The sequence below is a fragment of the Myxocyprinus asiaticus genome, chromosome 2 (genome assembly GCF_019703515.2).
Source record: "Myxocyprinus asiaticus isolate MX2 ecotype Aquarium Trade chromosome 2, UBuf_Myxa_2, whole genome shotgun sequence".
NCBI classification, from domain to species: Eukaryota; Metazoa; Chordata; class Actinopteri; order Cypriniformes; family Catostomidae; genus Myxocyprinus; species Myxocyprinus asiaticus.
The window spans coordinates 2,294,915-2,306,986 of record NC_059345.1 but is presented as its reverse complement, the minus strand read 5'-3'; positions in this window follow the sequence as shown (position 1 = coordinate 2,306,986).

Genomic DNA, 12,072 nt, shown 5'->3' with positions numbered 1-12,072 from the left:
ACAACCCCAGTCTCCCTTCACTCTCATAGTAAAAGAATATCCAGAATATTCTTCAAAACTTCACCTTTTGTGTTCCACAGAAGAAAGTTGTGTGGGTTTTGGACTGACATGAGCGTGAGTAAATGATTTTTTCTGCTGAATTATTCCTTTTTCTTTCCATAGTTCTGAGTCCCTGTATCAGTTCTCTGCCTCATGTGTTTTACTATGTTCCTGTGCCAATGAACTGGTCAGATGCACAAACATACTGCAGACAACATTACACTGATCTGGCCACCATTGATGACATGACAGATATTGATGAGTTGGTAAAAACTGTACCTAAAGATTTTACAGAATATATATGGATTGAACTCTTCAGATGGTGGGATTCCAATGAACCAAACAATTATGCTGGCCACCAATTCTATACAACAGCATCTCCTGATGGAGTCTGGGACAATGACAAGTGTGGAGTTAAATATGCTTTTATCTGCCACAAAGGTGAGCATTTAACATTTGCTGAACATTTCACCACTTCTCTGGCTTTAAAATGAAAGACAAACTGACCACTTAATTGAACAAACCTGAAGTCTTGATCTTTAACAAACTTTGTTAAAAGTCACTGAATATTATCCTGTTTTTATTTTACCATCACAACTGCAGTAAAATTCTGGTTAGTGTCTTTTCTTAAGGTTTTCCTTGATTAGGACAATGACGGTGTTCAGAATATTCAGAGAGTACTGTGTACTAGTTACACTGTATAATGCCTACTATTTTTAATCAAAGTGAATGAATAGGCAATATATGACGATGAACGTTAAACAAAAATAGTATGCAACATTCTTGTCACATGACCTCATGTGAGTGCCGTCCAGTGATCAACTCAGAAATAAATACCATTATTTTTCAGTACAAATGTCTTAACTTTTGACAGTCTGATGAAACAATGAGTCAAAATAGGTGTTCAAAGTCTCGGTTGTAATTGTGGTATACAGTGTTCCTCACATTGTGCTCTGTTGTATACTTCACATTTAAGTAAATGTTGTAGGTCATCTGGTTTTTCCATGCATAAAGAGAATGTTCATAATGTGCACAGAGTACATTCTGCAGAAATACAGACAGAAACACACAGATTGTTAGAGTTGAGGTGAAATCAAGTCAAAATGTACAGAAAGAGATTATAAAGAAGGTGAGTTCATAAATGGCTAAAATGGATATAATGTATATTGAATATATATTTATAGGGAAAGTACTTACCAAGAGTACTGAGTAATAAAAGTCTGTTTGTGTTGTTCAGATGGAGCAGAAACTGAAGGAGGAGGGGTTGGCAGAAATGCCAAACTGTCATGGAGAAACCAATCAGATGGAAATGTTTTCCAAAAGAGCCAGGAACTTGATGCTACTGAGGAGACATGACATTGAAACGTGAAGAAATACATTTTAACTGGTTGATTTGGGATAAGAAATTGTATCTGCATGGGAATAATACTATAGTAATAACTGAAGTTATATGCTTTTATATAATTTATCATTTAAGCTGATTAGGTAAATGTATGATGTATTACATATACCTAATCATGATTGCATGATTGCTCTTTCTGTATGATGTATGATTACTGGCTCAAAATAACACACATAAAAAAAGAATCCACTGTGACTAATAGGGTGTTCGTAACTGAAAATTCACTCATACAAATAAAGGGTAAATTTACAGTAAAACTCTGTAGCATCTCACTGCTCTAAAATAAATAATGGACAAAAACAATGACATGTTCTATATAAACCATTCTGTACTTTTATAATTGTATTTTCTCCAGTAATATAGTGAATGTAGGAACTATCACAAAATGCATGTGCATCAGTATTATATGATTTTAATGCATAACATTAAGGCAAAGAGCCACCTGACACGAAGCGGAGCGTGTTTAAAACATTTAACTCACACCTAGTCATGGTCTGTCCCATTTATACCATGGTCATGATTTTTGGAGCACAAAATGGAGAATATAAATTGCGTCAATGGTATTTTGACACATATGGAGACAAAATGGGGCAAAGAATTGCAAAGACAAAGCTGTATTTATCTGCAAAAAGCAAAAAACAAACAAACAAACAAAAAAAACAATGTATGTGGTAAACAAAACCCAAGAACTGACATCATTGGGTTTTATTTGCAAAAGAAGATGCTCCATTTTATCTGCAAAATAAAGATGCCAAACTGACATGGAGAAACCAATCAGATGGGAAAGTCTTCCAAAAGAAGGACCAGAAGAGTGATGGCGCTGCATTAACACATTTCTTGAATGTGTGGGGAGCTAAGGACAAGCCAATGGGCAGGACTTTGAACTAGTATGCAGTCCCCTCAAAGGAGAATCTCAAGAATGGCCAGTGGCGAAGGGCTGCACATGAAAGTATTTGTCTCTCAGGTCGACTGATCAAACCAGTCCAGAAGGCAGATATGAGACAAGATCTGTCTCTAAGTAACCATCTTGAATGGAGACTTGCGAGTGTCCGGTTCAAGTGTCTCAATTCCAGAATAGGCCACAGCACACCATCCTTCTTGGCGACCAGAAAATAACAGCTGTAAAACCATTTCTGTGCTTTGCACGCTGGCACAGTCTCTATTGTATCTTTGGCAAGGAGACTTAGTACCTTTGAACTCAAGACCTGCATGTCCCTCACTGTGACAATGGAGGACAGAATGGCATTGAAGCAAGGCAGCCACCTCGCGAACTGAAGCACGTGCTGAACCCAACTGGTGATGCCCGGAAGACCACGCCACGTGTCTGCATAATGGGACAGAGGACACAGTGACTTCCCTAAATCGACCTGGGTCTGTACACTGCCCACCCTCAAGGAGCGGTCATGCAGTACAACTGGGTTCACATTGGGGTTTGGAAATGAGCTCTTTTTCGTGCCCATATTCGAGCCTTGAGCATCCGCAACAAGGTCTGAAACCTGAGATCACAATTTTGCAATTAGGCCATGTCACTGGGGTTTAACTCCTGGCTCAGTCTTCACTTCCTGGGGAGCTGAAGCAGCAGGAGTACTGAGATTAGCAGGGCTCTGCCCCGAGGAAGAGCGCGAGCGAGCCGGTTGCATCACAGAGGCACCTCACCTCGATAAGAGATGCTTTTATGCTTGCGACTGCTTTTTAGCTGTTTGTCACCGGCCCTGCTGTGACACCGGAGCGTTAAGCATCACAACTTTGTCCTTTTTAGTGAATCTCTGTCAAGTTAAGCCAAAGATGATGCTTTTGGACACCTGGCTGCCCATAGACACTCAAGCTGGAGTTTACTGACTGCCTGAGAGATAACATTTGTCATCTTGTCACTGGAGACTTTCGTGCACTTTTCCTCCCTGTAATGGGAAATACCAATGTGCTCGTCGGCTGAGTTAGACCAGGCCTCACCTTCAGATGCTGCAAGAAATATGACTTCTCCATCTTTGTCATAATTAGATTATGGGGGACACATCATCACTGGTGAATTCAATGGCGAAGATGCTTGAAATACAGGTGGGGAAACACGTAAGGCTTGCGCAGATGACAAATCTTCAACACACTCTCTGCTCTCGACATCCTGGCCTCGCACTCCTCCCTCATGCGGTCCCTTGGGAGTATGGTGAAAGAGAGGGGGACTGGAGACACCCTTCAGAAAGAAGGCGAGCCATAAGCAAAGCATCTTGAACTTTATATGTTCACAATGAACGCAATCTGTCTCACTGAGCACCGCTTCCATGTGGGCTTAGCCCAGAGAAAATAACGCAGTGCTCGTGCCCGTCAGACAGAGGAATATCACGCTCACAAGGTGGAAAACATTTGCAAAACGCCATCTTGAAAAAGACATTGTGAAGCAAATGTTTTTTTCACGTGTTTTACACTTAATAAAACACAGAATACAATCACAATACAATAGTTTTTCAAATTCAGAAGTGATAAAGGATATGCTGATCGGTGGAGCACAAGCAGGGAGGTAGAAAATAATCCACTCTCTCTCTGTTAAGGTGTGCAGATTCATTGACAAAGAGAAAATTCGGGCGTTCAGAGCACGAGAGATGAAATTGCAACCTTGAAGAGAAAAATTCAGATGAAATGGCACTGTGCTCTGGTTTAAATTATGTGTGCATCAGGGGCAGAGCATCAAACACCATCTGCCAAAAGATTGACATGATTTTCAAGGGCTTCAGAGATCGTCACTCCAGGGAGGAGTTCCCACAGCATCAACAACTGATGCAGCATCGAAGTGACCTATTTCGTGTCTTAATGGGATAGTTCAGCCCAAAAATTCAGTCATCATTTACTAACCTCATGTTGTTCCAAACCCATATGACTTTCTTCTGTGGAAAACAAAGGAGATGTTAGAAAGAATTTTACCCTTATTAACTATTCACTTTCACTGCATGGAAAAAAAAAAGATTAAATAAAGGTGAATGGTGGACAGAGAACATGCAACAGGAGACATGCAACATGATCTGCTCATCAAACCATTATCAGAAATTAATTTCAGTCCGTTACCATCTTTTTAGAATTGCATGTAATTTATTTCCTGTCTATGAAGTGTTCATGGAAACTTTTAGGTGCTGCTTTGAATGGATGGAATTTAAGTGGTTGGTTTCAAATTGAAGGTAATAATTGGAGAACATGTACTAAAACATCTTTGCTTGTCTGAGGTCATGCACTTAGAAACAACACGGATCATTAAACACATGTCATGGCTCATTTGTTCTGTCTCAATCACTTAGGCAAAGGAAGGTTTAGCGTTAAACTGATTTGTTAAGAAGATATAGTCAAAATAACGATGCACCCTACAGTATATGAACGTAAAAAAATGTCATTGTGACATGAATCTGATTAATATCCGGTTATGTTCAGATCTCTCCAATCTACAATCTAATAATCATTCTTTAACTTAATAGCCCTTAGAAGAAATTATAATACACAGAATGACAAAATATGATTTATGACCTAACAGGTATTTTCTCACATTTGACCTTTGCTTCCTCTTCCTCCCTCCGGCTGTTGTATAGGATATGGTATGATGTGTTTGGTCAGCTGTTATGATATTCCCACGCTGTAGCCGACACCACCCCTCCCTATTGTACCATCTGTGTAATTAAAAGAGTAAAAATGATGTATCTTTAATGGTGTACAATGCTTAATGGAAAACTGAGGTGACAAAATCTCTCAACTCAAACTCAAAAATAGTGATGGATTAAATAATACAATGTTGAAATCACTAAGCTGTTTTCAACAATGACGACGTAATATGGGGTAAATTAACATTATTAATGTAAAAATAAAATGTAGTATTACCATGTTAAGGAGCTGTGGTGTGTTCCAATTCATGGTGATGTTTATCCTGGCCTTAAGATCAGGAGAAATATTTCATCCAAAAGGTTTTGCTGTGTTTAGGAAGTTTGTGTTTTTAAATCTTTGATCTGATCCTCTCTGATGCGTTAACCAGATTCAAAATGTCATTTCTCTTAGGAAGTGTTTTTAAAAAAAGTAACCGTTTAAACAGGATAAGGGCACCTGTTCAAAATTTAGATGCTAGGGACAGGATATTTTTTGATTCCCAACTGTAAAGTGTCATTTCTCTTAGGAAGTGTTTTTAAAACCTGTTCATGCTATTGGTGCAGTCAGGATAAGGGGCGTTTTTTATTTTATTGGGGTAAAATGTTTTTCTAAAACAAAATGTGATGATGTGCAACAAAATTCACTTTCATAGTCATTATACAGAAGATGAACAAATGGGTTAACAAAGACTAAGTTTAACATTAGCTTAACAAACAGGGTTATGTTACTAAAACGCAACATTGCATTTCATTTCATTTTAGCTGTAACACAAAAGTGTCTTATACTTTTTATTTTAACAAAGAGGACAAAATGTGTTTCTAAAACAATGGATATTGGCTGTGAAGCAAACTCATTCAGATTTTCACCTTTAAAGATAATGAATAAATGGTTTAACCTAGATAAAGTTTAGCAATAGTTTAACAAGCAGGGTTATGTTACTAAAACACAGTAATGCATTTCTTTTAATTTTACTTTTGTCTTTAACACAAATAGTCTTACATTTGTATTTTTAACAAAAGAGAAGAAAATTAGATTTTTAAACAATAGGGATTAGATTGTGAAGCACATCTCTAACATTGTCACTTTAAAGATGAACAAAAAAAAGCATTCCAGTGTTTTACCAAACTGGTTTGTGTTACTGCAACACAATATTCAATTTTTATATATTTCTAGCTGTATCTTTAATACAAATGCTTGTTATTTTTTTTACTTTTAACAGTGAGATAAAATGTGTTTCTAAAACAAAGACTACCGTTATGCAGCAAAACTCACATCTCCTTTAAATATGAACAGTTTAACACAAATAAAGTTTTGTTTCGTTATGTCACTTAAACACAAAGCGTTTTGTTTAATTTTAGATGTAGCTTTAACACAAACTGTCTTGCATTTTTACTTTTAACAGAGTAGAAAATGTATTTTTTAAACAATGAATTAAGCTGTCAAGCACATCACTAACATAGACACTTTAAAGATGATGAACAAAAAGGTTTAACATAAAATGTGTTTAACATTTTAAATAAAATATCATGCTTTAAATTTAAAATGTATCTTTAGCACAAATAATCTTACATTTTTCTGATCAAAGTCCTTTCACAAGAGCTTCCCAGAGATAATGAGTTCTTACGGGCACTCAGAGGTCTGGGGAGGGAGGGGTTTCAGGTTAGGCACATACCCCTGTTTACACCTTGATCATTTACATTTACATTTATGCATTTGGCTGATGCTTTTATCCAAAGCGACTTACAGTGCCCTGATTACAGGGACAATCCCCGTGGAGCAACCTGGAGTTTAGTGCCTTGCTCAGGGACACAATGGTGGTGGCTGTGGGGATTGAACCAACAACTTTCCACTGATCAGACCAGACGGGGGTCTTGTGTGATCCTGTTCAGGAAAACAAGATGGTGCGATGAGTTTCCTGGCTTTTTATGATTCCCTTTCACTGAAAAAAACATTCTGGCAACCAAACGTGTGAAGACTGTTTTAAAACATTGTTCATTGGTTTCCTCTGGTATGTTTCTGTTAACATGTATTTTATTACTCATCATGGCTCTGTATTTGATACATGCATGTCTATAATAAGCTGGTGTGTAAAACTGACATCAGCAAGAGAAGTACAATAACAGATTTGCAACAACTTTAACAAATAGACTAAAATAGGTCTCTAAAGTAAAAAGTCTTTTCATGTTTAGTTTGTAAAAACTGAGAGTTGAATAATCAAATATCTCCAAAGAAAACTTTATCCATTTCACACACTGAAACATCAGTTAGTACAGTAGTGGTAACACTGATTTAGTGATCAGGCAGTGTAGCAAATGCTAGTCATATTACAAATAACAGAGATATAATTAAGAATAATAATAACATGACATGTGTAGGCTCTGCTGTGTATGTTACCTATATCGTAATTTTACTGACTATTTTTATTTAGAGAACACAAGCAAAGGTAAAAAAAATTTTTCTTCTTGTCCAAGTGCTCCATGAATGTATACTGTACACAGTATATGTGGCTAAAGAAGAATTACCCTCTGTAATACAGGACAACAATTAAATATAATTACTTTAAAGATAGAAAGATTTTTGTAATCACTTGCAAAATCAATAGTTCAAATTAAATGTTTTTTTATAGTATACTGTACACAGTTATCATAAAATCCCATGTAAATTCAAGTGTGAACATTACAAAGAAATGGGGTGCTAGCATACTGAAAAACAATCAAATGACTCGTGTTACGCACACATGAGACATCCTAACTCGAATTATTACCCTGAAACTATACATTCATGGTCCTGTTAAGTCAGAGGGGTGTCACACACAAATGCACAGACTGAGTTTACTCTGACACTCATGTTTTTGGTATTAACTTACTCATTCCTGGATCAAACCCCACACTCAGAAACTTGTACAAGTAAAACTAAATGTGTACTGTTGTGATGCCAACGGATCTTAGCTTTACTGGTTTTTATTCCAAGAAAACAACTAAACTTCTACCAATAAATGATTAAATAACAAGTTTACAGTACTGCATTTACTCACAAAGATCTTCTGTTGCCACACGTGGATTTTTGTTTGTTGTAGAGTTATTCTCAATTGTAAATAGTTGTTTGTTTAAATGTTGTGGTTGTTTCTAGTTTACAAAGCTGTCAGTTTTGACACATACACATTTTAAAGGTAAGTATCATTTTAATATCAAATTCACAGCGATTAGTCTTTCTTATGTGTAAAGTTGTTAAGCCATACAGACACATTAACTTTGACAATACGTTGACTGAACCACAATAAAAGTTTCACCAAACCAAGAATTTCCCATAGTACCAGATGATATTTCATTTATTAGCCAACAAACGTCCAGGTCAACTGCTTCTTAGTATTGTCTATCTATCTGAACATAAGTGTCAAATCTAAGTATTTAAATATTACTTACGTCACAATACAGTTCTGGGGTTTAATGGTATGTGACATATGACTATAGATTGTTGCATATGAATCCATTTTTAAAATAACTAAACTTCATGGTTAAGGCTTTTTTTTCTATGATGAGTTTATCTCTTATTTTTGCTGTTGTGTGGACATAATATCTCTTCTTTTACATTTGTCATCAGTGTTTACACACAGATCTGGACACAGGCCCAACAATTCAGAATGAAATGACAGAAAGCTTAGTCAGATGTTTTATCACTTTTGATTTACTATTTAAAGCTTGATGTTTTTTCTTTTCAGAAGTTAACTTTCACAAAGTTCTACAGTCACTTAACATGGTGACAATCTGCAAGAAACTGGCCGAGGTATATACATTACATCGAACCACTAAACAGAATATACTTTTACACATACAAAGCATAATGAAATGTGAAATACATGCAGCTAGCTACAAATAGTGTGTCAGTACAGTGTTTGTATGTTTGTGTATGTGTGTAGTTAGTAAAGTGTTTGTGTGTGTTGATAATCCGCTACAACCATTACACACAACAGGACACATTTACCAAATACTTGTAAAACAACACATCTTTAGGGTCTTCAAGGAAAAACTTTTGTTGAATTACATCCAACATGAGATGTTTAAACAGTCTACTTGTCAAAACTGTTGGTTTACACATGCCATGAATTTCAAAATATTACTTTAGTATTTTACAAACTGTATAAACTATTATAAAATAACGCAATAGAAGAGTGATGTAAACATATTGATAATATACAATATTACATGATCCTTATTCAGAAAAACTTGCTTAGGCATACTGAAATGAAATGCAGTTACTGGATTCTGGAACGATTGGTATTGTGAAGAAAAACACACTTTTATCTGCTACAGTGGTGTGTATTTTACATTTACTGTACATTGCACCATTTCTCTGTCTTTACAAATACAACAACTGATAATTCTTTTAAACTTTCCAAAAACCTTGATCTATTTCAAACATGTTAGTTTAGGCGAACAGACATTCTGAAGTTTTATCTTTTCCACCACACAGTTTATTTTACATTACATGTGCTGACCAACCAACCAGCACAAAAGGCTGCTCATGTACCTAACAGTTGTGCTATTGTAACCAGTCCTGCTTGACCCGCTCCTAGTGAGATTCGAACTGGTGTCAGCTGGCATGGGAGGCGGGTGCATTAACGAAGAGGCTAAAGGCTACAGCCTCTACAGCGTCAGTTGCTAGTGCACCTCTTGAGGCCAGGGGAGTGAGGTTTACACACTGCACAGCTACATACCAGCTGGCTACCATTTCACTATAACAAAAAATGCAGAGCCATCACCTGGAAACCTCCAAGCCTAGGGGTCTGTGTAGACCTTAATCCGGCCCTGGATTTAACCACTGAATCGTATGGATTACTTTTATTCTGCCTTTATGTCCTTTTTGGACTTTCTGAGTTCTGGTCACCATTCACTTGCATTGTATGGACCTACAGAGCTGAGATATTATTCTAAAAATCTTTGTCTGGGTTCAGCAGAAGAAAGCCATATACATCTGGGATGGCATGAGGGTGAATAAGTGATGAGAGAATTTTCCTTTTTGGGTGAACTATCCCTTTAATACAAGTGCAATTTAAACTTAATTTTAATGCATCTTTCTTGCATCTTGCACAGTTTATCAGATACTAAGGGACATTTAATAAATTGTATTCATATATTTTGATAATTGGAAAGCCATTGTACATTGTTCCTATTCTTCTTCCTTCCAATAACAAGAATGTTTTGCAAACCTAAATCAAGAAAACAAAAAACAAAACCCAAATCAAATCAAATCACTTTACTGTCACGCTGCCATATACACAAGTGCAATGGTGTGTGAAATTCTTGGGTGCAGTTCCAATCAACATAGCAGTCGTGACAGTGATGAGACATATACCAATTTACAATAACATCAAATTAACACAACACAATTTAAACATCTGTTATACACATAATTACACTCAACAATATACAAATAATAACATACACTGTACAGTATACAATACACACTATATAGATACACATTATTCAATAAAAGTAAAAAATATATAAAAAAGTATATATAGTATATATAGAATGTACAGTAGGTTGTATTGTACTGTATTGACATTCAGGCTGTCGGTTATTAGTCAGTTGTTAAGAGAGAATATAATATAATAATAATATAATTTATGACAGTCCGGTGTGAGATATAAGAGTAAGGGTAATAAAGTGCAGTGCTGATGAATTTTGATCGTGGGAGATCAAGAGTTCAGAAGTCTGATTGCTTGGGGGAAGAAGCTGTCATGGAGTCGGCTGGTGCGGGTCCTTATGCTGCAATACCGCCTACCTGATGGTAGCAGTGAGAACAGCCCATGGCTCGGGTGGCTGGAGTCTCTGATGATCCTCCGAGCTTTTTTCACACACCGCCTGGTATATATGTCCTGGAGGGAGGGAAGCTCACCTCCGATGATGTGTCTGGCAGTTCACACCACCCTTTGCAATGCTTTGCGGTTGTGGGCGGTGCTATTGCCATACCAGGCGGAGATGCAGCCAGTCAGGATGCTCTCTACAGTGCAGGTGTAGAACCGTGTGAGGATGTGGCGGTTCATTCCAAACTTCCTCAGCCATCTCAGGAAGAAGAGGCGCTGATGTTTGGAATGAACCGCCACATCCTCACACGGTTCTACACCTGCACTGTAGAGAGCATCCTGACTGGCTGCATCTCTGCCTGGTACGGCAATAGCACCGCCCACAACCGCAAAGCATTGCAAAGGGTGGTGCGAACTGCCAGACACATCATAATGTTGGACAGTTTTCTAATTAATGAAATCCCACAATAAAATGAATATACCTCAGGTTACAATCATATGGCATTCATTGTCAAGTGTGACAATGGAGTTACTTCTAATTGTTTGATGACTATCACAACCGGTAATATCGATGCTGCTATTGCGCTTTTTAAAATTGTTGGTCTATGTAAACATGCTCTTGATGGACGTCTTTGACCACTGCGACACCTCTTGCTGTGTTTTTGGGGTTGAGTGTTGGATATTATGTATTAGAAGACTGTCTAACATTTTGTTTTTTCTTAATTAAGATTGCAAAACATTCTTGTTATTGTATTAAACTACAAGTATAATTCTATAAATCAACAGATAAGGCAAGGTAAATGTATTATATAGCACATTTTACACACAATGGCAATTCAAAGTGCTTTACAAAAAATACATTTTAAAACCAATTAAGAACAAGAAATGAAAATAAAAGGTGAGAAAAAAGTATTAAAATGAAATAAAAAATGATGCAGTGCAATCAGTAAGTGCAGCACCGTGTTCGGTCAGTAAGTGCACAGTTAAACAGATGTGTTTTCATTCTGAATTTGAATGTGGCTAATGTTGGAGCACACCTGGCCTCTTCTGGAAGCTGGTTCCAGCTGCGGGTGGCATAATACTTTGTTTTGAGTGAACTCTCTGTATGTCTAACTGACTTGATCCTAATGATCTGAGAGGTCTGGAAATGTATTTAGGTCCTAGGCTATTGAGCTATTTACTGTATAAACGAGTAATAGTACTTTAAAAT